Source organism: Camelus bactrianus, chromosome 3, assembly GCF_048773025.1.
Source record: "Camelus bactrianus isolate YW-2024 breed Bactrian camel chromosome 3, ASM4877302v1, whole genome shotgun sequence".
Taxonomy (NCBI): domain Eukaryota; kingdom Metazoa; phylum Chordata; class Mammalia; order Artiodactyla; family Camelidae; genus Camelus; species Camelus bactrianus.
Window position 1 is genome coordinate 47,733,503 of NC_133541.1, and position 23,867 is coordinate 47,757,369.

At 38.9% G+C, this 23,867-nt stretch overlaps 1 long non-coding RNA gene and 1 other non-coding gene across 2 annotated transcripts in view; one reads left to right on the forward strand and one right to left on the reverse strand.

Annotated features, from left to right (window-relative positions):
- The window catches only part of LOC141576314 (uncharacterized), a 361,571-nt gene that overhangs the window by 293,795 nt on the left and 43,909 nt on the right, over window positions 1-23,867 (reverse strand). The window lies entirely within an intron of this gene.
- LOC123615138 (U6 spliceosomal RNA) lies at window positions 22,492-22,598 on the forward strand. The gene has a single exon (XR_006722702.2). It is a non-coding gene; the product is annotated as a U6 spliceosomal RNA (small nuclear RNA).

Genomic DNA, 23,867 nt, shown 5'->3' on the forward strand with positions numbered 1-23,867 from the left:
ATTTATTTTCTCACATCTCTAAAGATGAGAAGTCTGAGATCAAGGTGTTGGCAGGGTTGGTTTCTTCTGAGGCCTCTGTCCTTAGTGTGTAGATAACCTTCCCTCCTGTTTTCTGTGTCTTAATCTCCTCTTCTTATAAACACACTAATCATATTGGACTAGGGTCCCCCTTAATGCCCTAATTTTCACCTATTTACCTTTTTAAAGGCTCCCATTTCCAAATATAATCATATTTTGAGGACTGGGAGTTAGGACTTTCAACATATGGATTTGGAGAGGGGGATAATTTAGCCCATAACAGTACTTAATAAATACTTTAATTAATTGATTAGTTAATTAATTGCATGCTACCCAACAAGTCCTTACCGCCTAATCCGTGTTAGTGTTCAGCACACTACAACCCATTTATTAAACACCTACTATGTTCCTATTAATAGGTGGTTCTGGTAAGAAGATGAGTAAGCTATGGTTTCTGCCTGAAGGGACTTAACATTCTAATAGAAGATACCACTGCACATATTTTCAATAAATGAAAAATAAAGTAAGCTAAAAAATATGCACAGGGGTATGTGTGAGACAGAACTGACCATCCATCCATTGCCTCATTTAACCTTTAAGACAAAGCTAAAGGTATTATTATTTTCATTTTACAGACCCAGCAGGGGTTTCAAGGTAGGCTTCCTTGAGGAGATAATTTCTGGAGTTTTAAAAGATAAATGAGAACTTTCTAGGAAAGAAAAGCAAGAAAGAATTGATTTTAGAATTAGATGATTACGCTGTCTACAGAGCAGTAGCTGGATTTAAGGCAGGGGAGTATCAGAGGCATGCAGAATAAAGGCATGATTATAATAATCCAGGTGAGAGATGAAAAGGATAGGAATTTGGGCAGCGCAGTCAATGGAAAGAGGTCAGTAGGTCTAAGAAACATCTAAAGGGTAAAATCCACAGACCTTATTGATTGAATATGGAGGTGACAGGAGTAGAGATATGGGATGGCTCAAAGGGAAGGAGTGTGTGGAAGAATTTGTGGCCATGTTTTAAAACCACCACAATAAGCAACACATGGGAACTTGCAAGAAGTACAAAATTTTAGGGTCCACTCTAGACCCACCAAGTCAGAATCTCTAGGAGTGGGACCGAGGAACCTGTGTTTTAACAGGTCCTGCAGATGATTGTGACACCTGCTAAGAGACCCTTCTCTAAGGATAAGAAACATTCTCTTTGTGTCCAGTAATAAATATTTGCTCACTCATGTTTATTTCTAATAACTCTCATTGAACTATTCATCCTCCAGCCCTTGCTAAATATCTCAAAGCCAACTAGTTGAAGGGTGGGAGAAACTGTGGGGGTGGTAGGGTACCATACTCATATATGGGTATGAGTCTGTACTGGGGAAAGGGCTGGGGAAAATGTCCAAATACAAATCATCTCTATGCATATAAAAATTTTCTGAAATCTGGCATTCACCATTTATATAATCAAATTTAACATATGATCAAGCTTTGGGAAAATATTTTCTGGTAAGGTCACCAATCAAAGAAAAAAGATCCAGTTTGGGGAGCAAGGTTTGGAAAGCACAATTTTTTTTTTTTTTTTGATCACCCAGTGTGTTACTCATGCCCACTTAAAGAAAGAATGCATTAAAATAACTGGTCAATATCCCAGTCGATGTTATAGTGGAACCCCATGGTGGGATCAATAATGGTGACCCTAATGCAATGACCTTTGGAGCTCAGAACTCGGCTGTCTCACAGGTTATTTCCAATCGACTTAATAAAAAACGTTCAGGTGCAAAACCAAATGGTTCGATTCCTGGAAAATCATTAGTAGTTAAGTAATTAAACAATCACTCACTTATTAACTTTTCCAGGTACTTTGGTCACGCTTGACAACATCAAGATTGCCTAGTAATTATATAAATTATTCCTTTTCCTCATTTAGTAGTTACTTCCCAAAATATATTTTCATGAAGAAAAGATAACTTTCAAAGCATGGGTGGGTGAAAATAGGCTGCTAAATTCTCCCAAGGACAACTGCTGATTCAGAACATATGTCAGGAGCAAGCAGCATGGAGTCATGAAAACAGCAATGATTTATTTCATGTATTACTTGAAATTTTAATAAGTGTGAGCATTTGATAATTATGAATAATAAAGTTTCTTCTTTTTAGAGTAAAATTTAAAAGGAAAGAAAAGATCTGGATGAAGAAAGAGGTACAGATGTCGAAGTCAGAATGTGTGGGTTCGGTTCCTGATTCTGCAACGTATTAGCTGTGTGACTGTGTGTGTGCTACTTTGCTGCTCTGGGCTTCTGTGTTCTCATCTTCAAAGTGGAAATGCTTACCTCAAATGGCTGCTGTCATATTAAAAGAGCTAACATATGTAAAAACTCAACACAATAACAGTCTAGATGAGTACTCAATAATATTAGTTTTTTGTTGCTGTTTCTAGCTTTGGGGATTTTTTTTCTTGTTTTCTTTTTAAATGAAGGTACTGGGGATTCAACCCAGGACCTCGTGTACGCTAAGCATGTGCTCTACCACTGAGCTATACACACCCCCCATTTTCTAGCTTGGACTCAGCTCAAATCCCAGCTCCTTTACTTACTAGCTATATGCCCCCTTGGGCCAATCATTTCACCTGTATAAACCTTGCTTATTGGTTAGTTTTTAAGGTATATAAAATAGAGACAAGATTACCTATCACGTAAGATGTTGGAGGACACAGAGTAGACACACAAACATGATAACTACTTTATATTAGCTCTTCAGAATGGATTTTATCTTCTACATCAATTTTCCTCAGACTTCCCTGTTACTGAGGCTCAGTTCAGTCCTTAGTATTGCCTGTACACACTAAGTGCACGTCTACACTGGGACTGGCAGAGGACCCTCTTCTTAAAGAAGAGATGGTTTTCTTCATGTTATGTGTCTGTGGAAAGGTCATCTTACATACACCCACCCTCCACCTGTTCAGGAACCACAGCATGGGGACCTCACCATCCTTGGGGAAAAAGATAAGAGTCATGCCTTTGAATAAGAGAAAGAGATGACCTCAGACACACTTTCTAGATATTTCTGCACTTTTACCAACATGGTCCCTTGTCTTATCAGAATGAATTCTTAGCCATCTGGCTCTCACCCAAGCCTCAAATTCAGTCAGGCACAAGCAATGAGACAATATGATCAGAAATGAAGAAATGACATAAAAATACAAAACCACAAAAGAAAAGTGATTAGATATGACTATATTTTGGGGTTTGTGTGCTTTAATCTCTCAATGGCAGAAAAACAACATAAGAAATTAAATGTCAAATGATATATGGAAAAAATTTTGCAAAAGGTATAGCAGTCAAACTGTTAATGCCCTTAATATATAAAGAGCACTTGTAAACCATTAATGTGAAAAAGACCAGTTTCTCAATAGAAAAAAAAGGGTAGGCAAAGAATATGAGCAGAATATTCACAAAAGAAGACACTCAAAGAATGAAGAAACAGATGAAAATGATCAAACTAGTAATAAGCAAAAGTAAATTTCATCAGAGAATCAAAGATTTTTAGAACCTGAGGATTCCTAGTATTGGTAGGGTATGGGAGAATGGTATTTTACATACTGTTGATGGACCTTTCAGAAGAGCAACATGTATTTGGCAATATGTATCAAAAATTTAATGTGTATATCATTTGCTCTAGTAATTTCACTTTTAGGGATTTATCCTAAAATGGTCAAGATGTTTATGAAAGGATGTTTGCTACACAATTGTTTATAATGGAAAAAAAATTTGAAACAACCTAACATCTGTCAATGTCATTGGTTAAAAATAAAAATGAATCAATGATTTAACCATACAAGAGAAAATATACTTCCATTTAATATACTATACTACTGTATCCCTTGACATGGAAATCTGTCCCTAGTATGCAGAAGAGAGAGAAACAACCCAGGCAGAGAAATCAGCTTGAGCAAAGGCTCTGCTCTAAAGGGAAGTGCTCCTGGCCCACGTGTGGTTTTGTAATTAGCTGCACCTTTCTGGTTATCTGCCCTAAGTTAAGACTGGGAATGAAACTCTGCTAGGTAGGGCCCCTCCCTGTCTTGTTCACTGCTGTTTGCCAAATGTTTGCCATGCACAGCCCCAGCACGACACATGCCTGTGAATTTGAGCTGCATGCCATTTCTATGCAGTGTTTCAGTGTGGGTGTATAGAAGGGTATGAGGAAGGATGTTTGCCAGAGGTTAACAGTGGTGATCTCTAGGTTGAAGGATTTAAGGTGATGCTTACTTGCTTCCTTATATTTTCATGTATCATTTGAAACTTTAACAATAACCAGGAATCACTTTCATAATTGGAAATAACTAATCACATTATTGTCACTCAAAAACTTCAAAAAGAAAGAAAAGTTCTGAATGAAGAACGAGGCACATGGCTGGTGATCAGACTCAGACACCTGTAATTTATTTCTTGCAAGTAGCCCCTTACTCTGCCGTCGGATGCTGCAGACTAGGCAGCCACTGCTCACTGTAGGTGATGCAACCCAGGGGTTGGCAGATGTGTCTGCCCAGTGCTCAGAAAGACCCTTCCACAACTCAAGCCTGCAGTTTTGGTTGCCCCTCTGTGGAAGGGCGTGTTCTTTTTTTTCTACCACCTGGGAGCAGCATACATCTCATTCTTTAATACCCAACTCAAATCTCACCTCCTCTGGAAACTTCCCAATCCTACTGCTTTTCCTCTGCGCCACCCCCACTGCCCCTTCCCTGACAACACCCTCTTCACTCCTCTTGTGCTCTATCCTAGGCTCTAAGTGATCCATTGACTTGCCTGTCTTGTTCATTCACATGAGCTCCTGGAAAGCAGGAAGCGTGTTAGACTCACCTGCTGTTTCCAGACCCAGCATATCATCCGATACATAGCAGAAGCTCAGTAAGTGTGAACAAACTGGCAGACAGTAGCTGCTTTCTCCTGGGCTTTGCCATATAGCTGTCATTCTCCCCTAAGAAAGCTCCCACACCCCCAAGTTTTCCCATAGCTGGGTTGGCCTAGCAGCCTCCCAGCTAGGCCAGGTCCTCAGCAGACACCCATTCTCATGGGGCATCTGCAGGAAGGAGGGGGTGTGTACCTCCCAGATATCACACAGACCATGAGAGGCTGCCCTTGTGTGTCCTCTGACTTCCTTATACCCTCCTGTCTTCAAACAAAAGCAAGATGGGCCACCCACTGAAAGTCATGTATACAGACACCAAAGCTTTCTGAAGGGGAGACTATTCCTCCAACCCATGCTTGACCAGTTGGTGGAGAACACAACACCTCTTTCATCACACCGATTCTCATCACACAGGCAGAACCACCTCACACATGAAAGGGCTCTGGGCAGCCGGCACTTACAGCCTCCCTCCCAACCCCTCAGCTGTGGGTTTCCAGGTGGGTTTATGCCAAGCAAGCAGTGGGCAGCCAAAGGTATATAAATGTCACGTGAACAAAGAGAAATAATGAAAACTGGGAAGTTATGGGTGGTGACAGTTTGGCAATTTTTTTTTATCTGATTCTATGAGTTTTTCTCCCAGGTTTAGCAGGAATGCAAACATCAAGCTGTTCCACCTGAGCTGAGCTTTTTAAATGTTGCTGCCTTGTAATCAGAAATATGGGAAATGATTATGTTTCCACTAACAACAAGAACCGTGTTACAGCAGTGTGTTTCCAGTACTTCAAAAGGCTGACAGGGTTCAGAGTAAGTTTCTTGAGAAATACGCAGGCATCATTCAACTACCAGGGAATTCTCTCCAACTCCTCCTTCCATGCCTAACAGATACTTTAATTCTGGGTCTATATATTATAGAAAAACCCAAAATATGGGAAGAAGAGTCTTGCCTTATTTATACAAGAAGAGAGGGAAGGAAGGAAAGAAGAAACGAAGGAAAGAAGGAAAGAAGGAAGGAATGAACCTAAAAGCCCACCATTGAGAGATATTTAAATAATTGACAGAATTCTCCTGCAGAAATTATTGTGAATCCATTAAAATGATTTTAGAGAGTAAGCAACAACATTAAAATGCTTACTATACAACTTAAGAGGAAATGCAGAAAACTGGTACTATTACAGCCCCACAAATTTGGGGAAGATAGGAAAGTATAAAGACAAAAGTAAAACAAAAAATTAATAATCCCATCACTCAGAGAACTACTATTAATATGAATGTTTTCTTCCAGTCATTTTTCTGACCATGTATGTACATATATACACAAGCATGTATTTTAATAAAATAAAATGGAGATCTCACACTATATACTTATTTTTATATTCTACATTTGTTACACAATATTTATTCATGAGCATTAAATGTTCTTAAAAAATATGATTTCATGTGACTATCCCACAATTCATTAGGTTGAACCATACAAAAAGCTGTTTTGTAGATCAACATTTGTCAGCTATCAGTAATTTAATATGGTTCAATTTAATATTTATCTAATTCCCATGTGGAGATCTTGGGTTATGTTAATTACTCACAGTGAAATCAGGTTAAGTAAATATTTAGTGCCTCTTACTTTATTTTATATGGATAAAATTTCTAGAAGGAGAATTTGCAGATAAGCACATTTTTAAGGTTCCTCAAATATTTTTCTGTATTGCCCTTCAGGAAATTTTTACCAATCTACATTCCCATAGCAGTGTTTGTCACACGTTTTTTACTGCACTCCAAATGCAAAAAGCTCCTTAGAGTTTCTTTGTAACACATAGTAGTCTTTACAAACTGTCATTTTTTCTTCTTATAACTGTCTCACCAGACTATTTGCAAATAATTTATCTCACAAGAATTGTTGGTGTCAAGGAAAAAGATTTCCCTCTCCAGATAGATCAAAATTGGAAATCAACTCTGAGAAGTCTAGAAGGAGAAAGACAGGTTCTGGGCCAAAGTAAATACTGCAATGGGTAGAAGAGAGGGAATTTGAAATTTCAGAGTTAAGTTCAGAATTCACAAGGTTAGAGTCTAGACAAGTGACAAAAAGCCACCAGTTCAGACTGGAACAGGATGAAGCTCAAGAGTATGACAGCCTTATCAACAAAACAAAAAGGCTGCCTACTGAATGGGAGAAGATATTTATAAATGACATATCCAATAAGAGGTTAATATGAAAAATATACAAAAAACTAATACAACTCAACAAAAAAACTGATTTAAAAATGGATAGAGGATCAGAATAGACATTTTTCCAGAGAAGACATACAGATGGCCAACAAGCACATGGAAAGATACTCAACATCACTAATCATCAGAGAAATGCAAATCAAAGACACAACGAGATATCACCTCACACCTGTCAGAATGGCTGTTGTCAAAAAGACAACAAATAACAAGTATTGGCAAGGACGTGAAGAGGGAACCCTCGTGCATTGCTGGTAGGAATGTAAATTGGTGCAGCCAGTATGGTATACCAAGTCCTAAAAAAATTAAAAACCGAACTAGCATATGATCCAGCAATTCCACTCCTGGGCATTTATCCAAAGAAAACAAAAATACTAATTCAACAAGATATATGCACCTCAATGTTCATGGCAGCATTATTTATAATAGCCAAGATACGGATGCAACTCAAGTCCCATCAAGAGATGAATCGATAATGAGAGAGAGAGAGAGAGAGAGAGAGAGAGGGAGGGAGGGAGGGAGGGAGAGAGAGAGAGAGAGAGAGAGAGAGAAAATGTGTAATGGAATATTACCCAGCCATAAAAAAGAGTGAAATCTTGTCATTTGTGACAACATGCATGGTATTATGCTAAGTGAAATAAGTCATAGAAAGATAAATAATGTGTGATTTCACTTATATCTGAAATCTAAAAAAAAAAAATGAACAAATATAACCAATCAGAAACAGAGTTATAGATGCAGAGGACAGATTGTTGCCAGAGGGGAAGGGTGAGGAGAGGAAAGAAATAGTTGAGGGAAATTAAGAGATACAAAATTTCAGTTGCAAAATAAATGAGTCATTCATATGAAATGTACAGTATGGGGAATATAGTCAATAACTATATAATATCTCTGCATGGTGATATATCGTAACCAGACTTAACATGATGATCATTTTGAAATGTATATAAACATCAAATCACTATATTGCATACCAGGAACTAACACAGTGCTGCAGGTCAATCATAAATTAACACTGTATATTACATATGAAAGTTGTTAAGAAAGTAAACCCTAAGAGTTCTCATTACAAGGGAGAAAATTTTTTCTATTTCTTTAAATTTGTGACTCTGTGAGATGACAAATGGTCACGAAATTACTGTGATAAACATTTTATGTTGTATGTAAGTCAAATCATTATGCTGTACATCTTAAACTTATATAGTGTTGTGTGTCAATTATATCTCAATAAAACTGGAAGGGAAAAAAGAAGAAAAGAAAGAGTAAGATTGCCTTTAAATGAGAATGCCTGGATGTCTTTGGTGTCTGGCTGTGGCCAGTTATGTCTCTGTCTCTGCCAGAGTAACACTACATCCCAGTCAGCATTCATTTTACTACAGAGACCTGATATGTCAGTTGTTGGAGAATCGATGGTGACACAGTACTGAGCAGTGGGTAAAGTCTAGGGGACCAGAAATTATTTTTTTTTAAATGAGAGGCAGATCATTTAGAGGATGCACCCTAAGGGGGATTTCTACTCACGCCTTTTAAACAAGCAGCAAATCACTCACTTGTTCATATAAAGATCCTTGCAAGGGTAGTAAGTAAATCCTTGGCCATCGTGGTCATCTCCCCTAAAGGAGAGGTCAAGGGCCTCATACAACCCAATACAGCCAGGGGCTGCTGAGACCTCTGTTAAGGGACTGAAAGAGTGGCTTTGTTCTCCAGAAAAAAACTGAAAGAAAAGGCTGAAATCCTCTAGCCAAAGTGACCCCAGGCCAACTAAAACATTAAGCTGAACAAAAATATGAAGACATTTCAAGGCGAGACTCCACAGTGAGCAATTGCAAAAGCTTCTTTGAGTCATGGCAAGTCCCTGTTTCCCAGTAAAAATCTAGACCCTCCAAGTTTGCCTGGCTGGGGACTTCTCTAGGAGCAGAACAGAGCTCTCCTGGAGCCTTTCAAAGACCTTTTCACAGACTGCCATGTCCTCATCCATAGCAAGTACACCACCAGCAGAGATGCTTAAACCAGTAAACCAGTTTGGTCCTGCTCCTGAATGCACCCAGATCTAATTTTCCTTCTCCAAGTTCATTGGCTATGAAGTCATTCAGCTGCAATAATTTAGTTTCACATTATCACCAGCAACTAGGTTTTATACTTGTCAAAGATTAATGAATTGTTTTTGAGCTATGGGCCAGGATTTGAAACTGACCCTAGTACCTGTGCAGTTTTCCCTCCCTTTCAGCCTCTCAGATTCCTGTCCTTCCAGAACGTCATGGAACAATCAGCAATAAAACAGGTCAGAGACAGAAAATGGGCCCTGAAGCTTGTATGTTTCAGAAAAGGTCAAGAAACTCAGCCTTCCTTTCTCTCAGAGGGTTCCTCCTTCTACTTCTGATTCAGAAGTCATGCATGCAGAACTAATACATATACCACATAGAACTCCTCAATTGTATATAATAACTGTTCCTTTCATACTTTCTCTTCATGTAGAAGTTTAAACCAGCTGTTCTTGTATTCTTTCCATAAATACTACTTTGGGCATCTGATGTATCTCCAAAGGTAACTTTTCCCCATCGCCATCATTGGATCCATGTACATTAATATTACTTCCTCTCTACAGTCAATATTACAGAACTTCATCTGAGATGAGCTTTAGGGGGTTAGACTTCCTGGAAAAAAACTGCTTTATGTCTTAGAGAGCATCAGTGGGCTAGTATCTATTTTCTGAAGGTACTGAAGGTACTAACTTCTGGTCCCCTAGACTTTACCCACTGCCCAATATTGTGTCACCATTGATTTTGTGACAGCTAGTGTATCAGGTCTCTGTAGTAACATGAATGCTGACTGGGATGTAGGCTTACTCTGGCAGAGACAGAGGCACCACTGGCCACAGGCAGACACCAAAGACATCCAAGCATTCTCACTGACAAATCTTCCTTCACCTATTCTTAAATGTTACATCTCAGAACCCATACTAAGCCTCCCAAATACTTCTAATGAGTTTGAAGCAGAATTATATCTTAAGTATTTATTATATTTTGTATTTATGTTTAGCCTGTTTACATAGTTCTGTGGTGATTTTTACATGGTAGAGCTTAACCAGGTTTGTATTCTTTTCCAAATAAACTCTTAGAATCAAATTTTGAAATTCCATGGCAAATGGGTAGATCACAGTTTTTCCACTTTAGAGGACAAGCAATTGGTTTTATTTAAAATTATTTGTCCACTTCCAACCAAGAGAGCTCCTACCAGACCCTAGACACTGACAGATGACTATAAACATGGACAAAAAATACAAACAAAAATCAAATATCCAAAGGTGCTAGGGAGTAAACTCAAGCAGTCAAATTTGTGACAGAAGCTGAGATTTCCTAGAAGGGATTGGTACAGATGAGTTAACAATGTGTATGCCTTCTGCCTGAAGGCAGGCTGAAGTCAGTGTCACTCAGGGTGAGTAAATCTTTGATAGAAAAATCAAGTATCTTTGGAAAAAAGCACCAAAGAACAAAATTTATGGCAACAACAGCTACTTAAAAGTAAACAGAAAGTTCCAACAAGGAGTGATCTAGAGAGGGAGAGCCCCAAATTTTGTACATACACTCATCCCAAGTATCTGGATGACCCTTGAATTATATATACATGCATATGATAGACTCCAAGCACATCAGCAAAGACAAAATAAAAACCTAAGATTTGAGCTACTATACAAGAGACAGAGAGTATGCAGTTTGAGTCACCAAATTAATTGCATGCTAAAGTAAAACATCAACAATCTTCAGAAGAAATAATAAAATTCAGAATATCTACAACCAATCATTCACAATGTCCAGGGTATAATTCAAAAATTCTAACCATATAAAGAAACTATCCTTAACTAAATAAATGAAAATATTATCACAATGAATGAAAAGGCAGGAAATCTCCACTGAGAAGTAAAAACTACTGAAAAAAAAGACTAGAGAAAAGGAGTAGAGAACTAAATAGAAATACTACAACTTAAAAATACCATAAGTAAATTTAAAAATTCACTGAATGTGCTTAATAGTAGGACAGAAAATTCAGAAGAAACAGTCAGTAAGCTTGAAGACAGATAAATAGAAATGATCCAAACTAAAAGAAAGGTAACAAAAAGATTGGGGAAAATGAGACAGAGCCTCATGAACTTACAGACCTAAAGAATAATAATAAAAGGTCTGACATATACAATTACACATAACATCTATAAGTGGAATTTAATCAGGAAAAGAGAAAGAGAATAGGCATTAAAAATATTTAAGGCTATAATGGCTGAAACTCTTCCGAATTGGTATGACTTAACTTTACAGATCTAAGAAGCTCAGTGAACCCCAAACAGGAAAACTATGCCCAATTTCATTATAGTCCCATAGCTGAAAGCCAAACCAGAGATAAAGAGACAACTTTGAAAGGAGTCAGATAAAAACACTTTACACACAGGGGAATCATGATTCAAACTGACTTTTCATTGAAAATTACAGAAGCCAGAAGAGAGTATAAACAAAGAAACAAACAAAAAACCCTCATTAATCCAAAATTCAGTGTCTAGTGAAAGTATTTTTTAAAAATAAAGACAAAGATATTTTTCATATAAAATAAAACTGAGAGAATTTATTGTCAGCTGATCTGTACTATAAGAAAAGCTAAAGGAAAATCTTCAACTTTACAAAAAGGAATAAAAAAAATCAAACATAGTTTATATCTGCTTAAATATCTAAGTAAATATAAAAGAACCTTTTCTCTTTATTTCTTTGAAATTCACAAGCATTTACAGAAAACATATAACATCATCTCATGTGTCATAATGTAAATTGGTGACACAAGTAATAATTATAGCACAAAGGATAGGAAGATAGGAAGGCAGTAAACGGACCCACACAGTTGTGAGGGTTCTACATTTTACATGAATTGGTAGAATATTTACTCTAAGTTATAGACTGAAAATTTAAGTACAGACATAACTTGTTTTATTGTCCTTCAGTTTATTGTGCTTCACAGACATTGTGCTTTTTAAAAATTGAAGACTTGTGACAACCCTGCATAGATCAAGTTCATTGGCGCCATTTTTCCAACAGCATTTGCTCCCTTCATGTCTCTGTGTCACATTTTGGTAATTCTCTCAAAATTTCAAACTTTTTCATTATCATTATATCTGTTACTGTGATCTTTGATCAGTGATCTTTCATGTTATTCTTACAAAAAGATTACAACTTGATGAAGGCTCAGATGATGGTTAGCATTTTTTTAGCAATCTTATCTTTAATTAAAGTATGTATGTTGTTTTCTTAGACATAATGTTGTTACAGTTAGTATAAACGTAAATTTTATATGCCCTGAGAAACCAAAATTCACATGAGTTTCTTTATTGTAATATTTGCTTTATTGCAGCAGCCTGGAACCAAACCTACCATATCTCCATGGTATGCCTGTATGTGTATTATAATCTCTAGAATAACCACCGAAAACAATATAAAGAGGTATAATCTGAAAATACAATAGATAATTACAAACATTTTTAAGGCAATTCAAATACTACAAAAGAAGAAAACAAAGAAAAGAGAAACAACAACAAAACAAAAAATAATAAATTGGTAGAACTTAATCCAACCATATCAATAATTTCACTGTTTTCAGACTAAATAGAGATGGTCAGAATGAAAAAAAACTGAGATCTAGTGATTAGAGATGTAGTTTAAATATAAAGAAGCCAAGAAACGAAGGAGAATCTGTCCAAACCATAAAATCAAAATAAAAGAAAAATGAAAATTAGATTTATGAAGAAAACTTGACAAATTCCCACAAAAGTCCACATTTGAGAAAAGTCTCTGTCAGCTTTTTGAACTTTATCATTCAGAAAAGAGTACACAATTCACTGATTTTAGCCAGACACCAAGATAATTTTCTACACTCACTCTACCTCCATTAACATTTAATTATTCCACGAGGAAGTGGGCCATCACTAGTCTTATTTCCTTCCTTCTAACTCCTCTTTGAGCAAACGTGCTCCTCCTCTTCTCCCCAAGTCTAATCATCAGGCAAGGTCTGTGCATCCATTTTCTTATACACATTATCAAAAATTCTTGACCCCAGCACCAACTCTTTACTTACACACTACAATTTTAGTTGAATCGTGAGAGGAGGTAAGAAAGGTGGTCTTGGATTGACTTCTATTTTCGAACTAAATTATATCAAGTGATATAATTTATATCAAGTGATAAATTATATCAAGTGATATAATTTCATTTTCATGATCTATTTTACTGTTTTCTAGATAGCTGGAAGCTTAACATCCTCTAATTGACAATCATCTTGCCCTCTGCCCACACAGTTAATTGAAAGGAGTGCTCACTGAGTTCTCCTCTGCTGAAACAAGTCATGTCCTCAAGGTGATGCCAGTGTGGCCTAACAGCCTTTCTGTTACTAGGACAGTGAGTTGGGTATGGCAATCAAAATGCAAAAGTCAACCTAAAAAATTACTAGGGATAGAACCTAAATTGTTCGGGGCTTGAATAAATCTCCAGCAAGGGGAATAGTTGATTTGAAGGATTGTTCCCTTAGAACTAATGTTATGGTAAATTACAATCTAAGGAGACACTAAAACCTTAAAATGTCAGATGCAGCATATAAGATTCATTATATGGGAGGCATAAATACTGAATTACGCTAATATCACTGTGCAGAGTTACAAGCCCAGAGCTGTTTGAAGCACAATGGTTGAATGAAATTTCTCCTCTTTTGTTTTGGAAAGATGAGCTAAGAATGTGTTGAGGGATGAGACTGGTTTGATAACCATGGTGGCCTTATAAAAGTCCAACGTGGGGAAAAAGAATCAAATAGTGAAGGGTGGTAAAAGTCAAAATATAAAATCCCCACTTTTTCCCTTCTTGGTCTCTTTCTGTCTCTTTCTCTGTCTTTCTCACACTTCATTTCCTGTGCCCTCCCACTGATCCTACTTCTCAGGAGTAAACTATATTAACAGTTTCTTGGGTAGCCTTCCAGAAATTTCTCTGCATGTGTGTGTTATCAAAACTCTCTCTTGCCTTTTAAAGATAAACTTTAGAAACATCATTTTAGATTTATAGAAAAGTTACAGAGAATTCCTGTATGCCCTTCATCTAGGTACCCCTAACTGTTAAGATTTTACATAATCATGGTACATTTATCCCAACTAAGAAATAAACATTGATTGCTTACTATTAACTGAACTACAGACTTCATTCAAATTTCACTCATTTTTCTAAGGTCCTTTTACTGTTCCTAGAGTCCACTCAGGATCTACACTGCATTAAGTCGTCGTCCCTCCCTAATCTTCTCTCCTGTATTTTCTTGGTCTTTCCTTTTTTTTCTTTTTTGATATTACCTAGACAGTTTTGAGGAGTATTGGTCAGATATTTTACAGAATGTCTCTCAATCTGGATTTGTCTGGTGTTTTTCTGATGATCACATTGGTGTTATGGGTTTGGGAGAAGAACAGCACAGAGCTGAAGCGCCCTCCTCATCACATTACATCAGGGGTTCACACTATCAACACAGCTTATCGCTCGTGATATGAATGTTGACCACGTGGCTAAGCTACTGTCCACCAGTTTTCTCCTCTGTCAAGTCAGTATTTTTCCCTTTCCATACTCCATCCTTAGGAAGCAGGTCACTAAGTCCGGCCCACACTCAAGGCAAAGAGAATTAAGCTCCACTCCCTGAGGGGTTGATATCTACATATAGTATTTGGAATTCTTCTGAAGAGAAAAGTATTTCCTTCCTTCCTTATTTATTTACTTCTATCAGTATGGACTCGTATGTTTACTTTATACCTTGGGATACAGTGTGATACTACGCCACTCTTCTTAATATAAATAAAATAACTTTATGTGAACAGTTCTGATCCTTTTTAAATCACATAATCCATTCTTTCCATATGAGCTTAAATAGATCTATTCTAACTATCTTATAATATTGTAAAGCTGTTTTATATTTTACTTATTTAGTCCCATTTTGTAAGATATTTAAGTTGGTTTAATTTTCATTCTTATTCAAACAATGCTCAGTGAAATACCTGCGTATACCTTTGTGAATTGCAGATCTATATCAATAAGAAAATTCCTAAAGATGGAATTGCTGAGTCAAATGTATGCACATTTTTCCAATGTGACAGATATTGCCCAATTGTTTTCCAAAAGAGATGCAGCAATTGATACTCACGATGGGCTTTCATTAGGTCACTGCACTTGTAGCAGGGGATCCATTTTCTTTTTGTAATTGGGGACGCGCGGCCACCTTTCCTAATTACTGCAGGATGCTGTCTTTGTGCTTCTTGCTATATACACATCAGCCTGTGGCAGTGGGACCTGAGTTTTAGTCTTTAGATGTTGATATGTTCTGATGGGCAAGAAATCTACAGATTGAAGCCAGAGAAATAATGGGAGAAATAACTTGAGGCTTGCTGCAACATGGCAACAGAAAATTAAAAAAGAGAAAAATGATCAAGATGGGAGGGTAGGGGTGGGAAATGCAACAAAACAAAACAATATAAAACAAAAACAGAGGAAGAGAGAAATAAAATTTCCAAAGAGACTGTAGTTAATCGGCACCAGGACCTAACAATTTGGAGAAACTGACCAGGGTCTGTTCCTGAGAAAAACTGTTTCAAGAGTTTTGTGACATATAATGCCAAGAAAATGGAATAACCAGCTCTGAATATAGGGCTAAACCCAGGTGTCATCTTTAATATTCACCTAAAGAGGCATAAGGTACCAGCCATTGTTGGTTTTCTCGGGGACCAGCAATTAAAAGAGATGGTGATTTTAAAAAGGGAAAATTAAAATCAAAAGTCTGGGCTTGTTTTATGCAAGAGATAGCTGAATTCTAAACTGAGGTATTTTGTTTTATTTTGGTTTTTTTCCTCCCCTCTAGTGGCCTCTCCTTAGGATTTCTTTCACCATAAATCTTTTGGCAGACACGATGCCTGTCTGCCATGGCAGATGCTGCCTGTGAGACAGGTTTGACGTGACCTGCACATCACATATGAGAGAGGATCGCCTTCTTTTACTTCTTGGGATGCACCCGTGAATTAGGACTATAGCACAGGGTATAGTGCTATATAGAGTGCTTGAAGCCTCTTCCTGGAAGTTTTCCCATCACTTTTGCTACAAGTAGAGTCCCCAAACCCTGTCCCTCACACCCATAGCACAACAGATATTAATGCATTTAAAACAGCTGCCTCTTTCCTAGTCACATGATGGATCTGCTGAGTCATCTGGGGTTGGGTGGGGTTGAGTCACTAAGAAGCATATGAGGTTAAGGCACTCATCTTTTTAATAAAGATACAGAATCCCCACATCTCTTAAACAGGCATTAGACTTGGAAGCCATTCATTTTCATTATCCTCTCTCCCTATAGGAAAAACTCAAGAACACAGTTTATGTACTTAAAACAATAAGCTGAATCACTGTTGCTATTTAACATCTTATTCATTAGAAAATGTTCATTCCTTGTCACTGTGCCTGCAGCCAAGGCAGCAAAGGAAACAATTATTTTAAAAACAGAAGAAATAAATTTAATAATATCAACTTGAAAACCAATTTAAAATTAAAACAATGCCCTACACATTCTTTCTGGACAGCTCCACCTCATCCCGAGAGACCAGTAGGTACATGACATCCTACACTCTGTCTGCAAAACGTGGATCAGGGGGAAAGAGGAGATCAAATAACATCCTTGCACCAAGTAGCTTGGTCTCTCCAGTTTGCAGCTACCACATAATAAGTTTGCGACCCACGGATTTTGCGGGCTGTTTCTCTGTGACCTAAGGAGTCACAATGACAACTCCAAAGACTACACTAATTAATTCCTTTTGAAAATAAAAGAGGGAGAGGCTGCTGCGGGCAGACATTAGGACCTGCGCTATTTGCATTACCCTATTTTAAGAAAAGCACTAGCTCTCTGGCCCAGGTACCAGCAATTATTGACCCCCAACTTCAGAAACTCATTTGCAATGAGCTTTCCGTACCAATTTGGATGGGAAACATACTATCGTTTCTCCTCTCCGCGAGGCTATCAAGAAACACACTTCAAAAATTCCCAAGGGACACATAATCATTCTTTCAAAAATAGCAATTTGGCTGTAGTAGGCTTCTGCCCATTCAGCTAAGCAGGTCTGTGAATGGTAATGGAGACAGCTAATGCCTTCAGATTTCCTGGGGGTGGGGGGAACTTACCACTGGGTGTAATTAGCACGAAATAGCAGAGAAAGACAACTTGTGGAGGCCAAACTGAAAATACACTGACAAAGAAGTCTAAAGGGTGTTCATCGAGTCCTTTGGGAGTGAGGGTCGGGAGGGGGTGGATGATTTTCTAGCATTAAGATTGTGTAAGTCTGCCAGCATCATAAATAAGCAGGACTCTACAAGGGCCTCTGGAAGGAGAGAGGGAGATCCCATAAGAAAACTGACAGATGCTACTTTATTTCTATGACCTTCTTTTAACCTACTAGTCTTTCTTCTCAGTCAATATAACTGGTATCTCCTCATTCCCCCCACAGCAACCACCACAAAAGGATTCTTGATTATCAGACACTGGATTGTCTCACCCGCTAAAACGTGGCAGAAGTGACTGTTACAGGAACAGTGCAAAAGCCCACAGCACAGCTCTCCTCCTGCGGGGCTGCGGCTGCGGGAAAAGCAGACCAAAGCCAATGAGGGCCACCTGGGAGAGGAGGTGGAGGCTTTGCCACTCACCAGTATCTGGTTACACCTAGTCTCCAGGCTTCCCCCATAGGCCCCGCCCCTGAATTCTCCCAGGAAGCCCTCCAACTTTCACTGCTGCCTTCAGACCCTCGTTCTCCCATCTCTCCGGGACTGCCAGGGGTGCCCTTCTAACACCATCCTCATCTCATTTGAACTCATTCCTCAAGGACTCACTGCTTCCCAGTTTGTAGGCCTTTTCCTCTCAGCCCACAGGGAGCTCCTGCTTCCCTGAATTCTTATAGTTCTTGCATTCTGCATAATAATAGTAATTTTTATGTATGTATGTGTTGAGTCTCACTGTGTGCGAGGACCCATGTTAAGCAGTTCATATAGGTGATCTTATCTAATCTTCACAGCTATCCCAACCTATCTTTCATTAGAGGAAGCTGTGGTTACAGGGCCAGTAAGTGGCAGGGATGGGATTTCAACCCAGATCGGTCATCAGGAAAGCCCACGTTCTTCCCCATATTCCATACTCCGTTCTTTGGGCTACTCACAATAGACTTGCATTGTTTCCTTTTCATTTTATAGTTTATATAGTTTATTCTATGTTCTTGTGCCTCATTTGCACAAGGATGTCGACTCCCCTGGAGAATGGGGATCATGTGTTATATTTGTCTAGTACGAGGCTGGGCACTTAGTAGGTGCCTAATATTTGTGAACGGATGTAGCATGAATGGATATGCATGTTTCTTCAAAGTTCTCAAAGGCTTTATAAGAACGATCCTGCTTGACTGTGGTGGGTGCAGAGAGAAAGGCAGAGGGGTGGTGATGTGTGGAAAGAGCCCATCAGAGTCAATACATCATCTTGCTCTGGTTCAGTACAGTTCAAGTGACCCCTGTGTAACAGGTGAGGCCATGTGAAGCCTGGTACAGATGCAGTGTCAGAGAAATTCCCAGGAGATGTACCACCTCTGCCACAAAAGTAGAATGACTGTGGCAATCATTATTCCTGAGGTTTCCCTGAGGAGCCAAGACCCCTTCAGCCAATCGATCGGCTCCAGGACAGAACTTCTGTGGCCCACTGGGCTCCCTTGCTAAATGGCTTAGTCAGAGCATTGGGAACCAGTGCCAAATGGAAGCCTTTCTGATTGACCTGCTATTAGGAGGCCATTGCATTATAAACCTTCAAAGTTTGAACCATGAAATAATTTCAAATGCAGTGTCAAGAGAAGAGTTCCAACATGTAATAGATAAAATTTCAAAGATGCATAAAAATTAAAGGAAGGGTCAACTCATTTGAATGGCACACAAATTTAATATTAGTGTCACTGTCTAATGGAAAACCTCAGGATCCAAGGGGGTTCATATCAGTACTGTCATTGCCCTTCATGAAACCTCAACCAGATGACTTCACCTTGCTGTGTCTCAGTCTCCCCACCTGCACGATGAAGAACACAATTTCATTCTCCAACCACCTTCGAGATGCCATCTGAGAGCATCTGATTGCCTGAGCTTCCTTTCTCAAGTCTCATGTAAATATACACCATGTTTCTAAAAACCTCTCTGCATACACACATTTGTTACAAAATTTGTTACTCAGAAGTTTCTATCAGGGCAATCAGCCCATTTAAAAAAAAAAAAAAAAGGCATGGGAGGAAAGAATTATTTTCAGAGTTGGAGAAAACAAAGCCAGAAACAGTACAGAAACAGTTTCTGAATAAACAATCTGCTGCTTATCTATTAAGCCATGTTACTTTCCTTTAAGAAAAGAGCACTTAAAAGAGTAAGCTCTACCTCAGTTCTCATCAAGGAGACCAATACCTTTGTAGTGACATGAATTGGCTTGAGAAAATCCTTTCTTCTCACAAATGACTGATATTTTAATGTCAATTAAAAATTAGGAAAATACGTGATGCATTTTTTAATTGGACAAAATACTAGGAAAGCAGAATCCAAGACTCAGTGAAGAATGGAAAAACTCACGGTTCTCACAGAATCTTTACCCCCAGCCCACTAGGCCAGGGCTTCTTTACATTTTCAATTCTCACGTCTGCTTCTCAAGGGTCCTCTTCCTCCTTTCCTATGACTGACTGCATTCTCTCCTGGCCACCTCTAGAAGCCAACTCCTTCATCCCTTCCCCTTTCTTTGCTTGTTGCATCTAACATCGCGGGCTGGGACACAAGATACCCAAGCCTGTTAAAACCAGGAATAAAGTTACAGAGCTGGAGGGGACTTGGGCTGCCCCCTCGAGGAACGGCATCAGCCTGCATCACCTGCTGCTTACTTGGTCAGAGGCGGGAGAAGTGGTCAGATTTCTCTCTTTCAGAAAATGGAAACTTTGTTCCACTTAGAAGGCAACATCATTTAGGTATCCGTCTTGGCTTTGGGAGAACCCTCCTGATACCGTATACTAGTTAACTCTTCCTCCATGGGGACTGTCGTTAAAATGCTACGCGGGGACAGGTAATGAATAAAGCCCCCTTCCTGAGAGGCACCTCTGGTAAGATCCTTCATCAGACAGACACTGTGACCAAGCAGCAGTGACCGGTCTAGCCCTACATATAGAAATAACAGAAAGCAGGGATGGGAATCTGAGCTTGGTCCAGTTGTAATCTAATCTTTGGGGCTTTGATAGTAAATGTGATAAAGTCCTTTGGAGACTACACTGGGTGTTAGGGAGCAAAATGGTTTCTTCTTCAAAGCAGCAGCTAGGAAGGAAGGATCCTAGGCTATATCCTGAAAGGTTATACCCTACAGGACTAAATCATAGTCATCAAAATCTCTATCTTAGAAATGAATTATTAATTGTAATTGTTACACCAAGACCCTCATTTGTATCAGTTCTTCAAACCTTGCCCGTGGGTTACATCCTCCAGGAAGCTTTCCATCAACCCCGCCCCACCAGTCAGATGCCACTCCTGAGCCCCAGTCCCCGGTCCCAGCACCGACTTCCTGCACACGCTGTGCTGTAACGATGGGCTTCTCCTCACCTGGGGCCTCCAGCTCCACGAGGACAAGGCTTATATTTTTCTGCTCACAACTTTAGCACCAAAAATTGTGCCTTGTGCAGAGTGCACGTTCACTCTATGTTTTAATGAATGAATGCATCTTTGTATCTTCCATAATATAGTTCCTCCCTCCACCGAAGAGCTAATCATGGTTCACTCTCACAAGCCTGCAGAAGGTAGGGCATCGTGACCTCACTATAAGACAAGCCAAAAGCACTAGAAGAGGTCGTACTGAGCAGAGTCCAAAGAGGCTGTCCTCAGCACAATGTCATGGAGGTTTCCCCTTTTCGTGAGAATGAGTGAAGCCTCCCACAGTCACGTGATATTTTCTCAGCTTCCCACTGGCCCAGGCTGACCCTGGATCGGGAGATGACATATGACCTTGAAAGCACATCCTCCTTTGTTGTGGGGCCCAAAGGAGACAGGGTTGGACTGTGGGCAGGTCTGGCCTTCAAAGCCTGGGAGGAGATTGATGTTCTGTAATGTGGCTCAAAGGACAATGTGAGCTGTTTCTGAGCACAGGGCAAGTGAGACCTCAGCCCCCTTGGGACCCACACAGGAATTCAAGGTCTGCACGGTGAAGTTATCTTATATCTTTCCTGAGCTCTTAATTCAATTTTCAGTAGGGGGAGAAAAAAAAAAAAAAAAAAAAGAACAGCTGGCATCTTCCATTGAGGGCTCTGAATAAAACCGGAAATACTCTGTGCTGATGGGGGCAGGGGTAAGAGGATCTGCTGAACTCTAATGATTCCTTAAACACACAGGCCACAGAGCCACAGGAAAAGCCATCTAGGAAGGTATATTTTTATTAGGCCTTCTTTTAAAGACTTAGAAGATTTTTTTTAAACCACATGAATTCTGTTTTTAACTTGCATAAAAGCCTGCAGTTAATTTTTATGAGCAGATTTCAAATCCCTGAAAAACAGGTTTGGTAAAAATCTCTGACAAGACTTGAACTACAAGGTTTAGAGAGACCTTAAGGGAAAAAAAAAAGGACATTTTTATTTCCTTTGTATATTTTCCCTAAAAAGCTGGGTCATATTTTTCATAAATAATATTTAAAGGACAGAAAATCTTGCTTAACAACCCAATTCCAATCCTCCCATGGAAAATGCCAAAAAATGAGTAAATTTCTGAATTTAATGGGTGGGTACAAACCATCAGAACCAATCACTTCCAGATTAAGAGTTTTCTTGGTTTCTTTTTTTAAAAATATATATTCTTGAGGGGAGGGTATAGCTCAGTGGCAGAGTGCATGCCTAGCATGCATGAGGTCCTAGGTTCAATCCACAGTACCTCCATTAAAGATAAATAAATAAAAACCTAATTACCAACCTGCTCCGGAAAAAAAAAATCAATAAAAAATTTCAAGTTAATTTTTTTAAAAATCTTATTTATTTTAAAGATAAATTGATAGCAAATATTCAAGAGTTTTCTTGGTTTCTAATGTCATGTTGAAAAAAATTCCATAAAGCACAGCATAACTCCTGCCCCCTACCCTATCCCTAAAATTACTTCAACAGATTGAGAATTTTTTGTTTATATTCCTCAAATTGAAATGGCCAACTGGAACTTCCTCATGCATCTGCCTGGGCCCTGACCTGGTCTACACCTACCCATGGAAGTCAGCTAAAGCAAACACATATTAAACAGTTTTTTTCTATGCTTATTTCAGCAGCACATATACTAAAATTGAAACAATACAGAGAAAATTAGCATGGTCCCTATGCAAGGATGACATGCAAATTTATGAAACGTTCCATATTTTTATTAGCAGATACAAACTACTATATGTAACATACATAAACAACAAGGTCCTACTGTATACTGTAGGGAACTATATTCAATACCTTGTAATAACTTATAATTAAAAAGAGTATGAAAAAGAGTATGTATATATATGACTGAATCACTATGCTGTACACCAGAAACCAATACAACACTGTAAGTCAACTATGAATTGGAAAAAAAAAAGTAACCAAAAATGGAAACTTGAAAAAAATATATTTTTTCTAATTTAGCCATATATCTGATTAGTATCCTTAGTTTCAATAACTTAACAAATTCTAATATTCCCCCTAAATCTATGGTTTGATTGAAGTTTGTGGGGTGATCAAATGTTCCTCTTCACAGGTCCTTGTGTTATTAACACATTATTAAAAAGACGAGTCCTAGGACCTGAAGGCAGATGATTTTTTTCCTCTCATTATTTCCTTAGTCTAAACCCTAAAGAATGGAAGGCCAGAATGTGGAGTCCTGGTTACTTTTGAAGAGCGAGTCCAGCATATACATATTTCTGCATGCCCTTCTCACTACCAAGACCAGCAGACAGCTGTGTTCAAGAGCAAAACCACAGGCTCAGAGCCAGGACACAGTGTCTGCCTCACAGCACTAGACACAGGTCGCCAGGAAGTGCCCAGTGCTTACATCCAGCCAGAAACTGAGGCTCAGGCTCCCCTCTGTCTCCTCCAGACTCTTCCATCCTCAAGCCTCTTCTTCCTACATTTGCCCACCTTCTCCACCCTGGAAGCCCAGCCCTCAAACAGGTTGTATCCGGAAACTGCTTCGCTTGTGGCCAGGATGCAGAATTATCTTAAACACCCTAACCCTCCAACAACAGGGATCAGTGGTTTCACTTTACATCCACACTGAGGTATGAGGACCAGATGTAAGTAGGTTTTTAATCACATTAGTCCCAGAGTGGCAGGAGGATTGATTTTAGGATTTGGGAAGAAGAAGTTATTGTTAAGTATCTTGGAGGAATCAAGGTTGGGAGCAGGAAGTGAAGGTTGACCCAAATGAAGGACTGTCCTAGCTTCTACTGGACCAACCATGTACAACTGCAGACAAGCATGTGTGGGTGAGTTACCAGCTTCCTCCACAGCAGAGTCTGAAAGGATAGCTCAAGAAGAGAGAGTTAAGCAACTGCGGAAAGGGCAGTGATGTTCCTCCTGCCAGCCTCATTGGAGGAAGTGACGACTCCAGATGTGTACACAAGCTCCTTTTCAAACACACACACACACACACACACACAAATC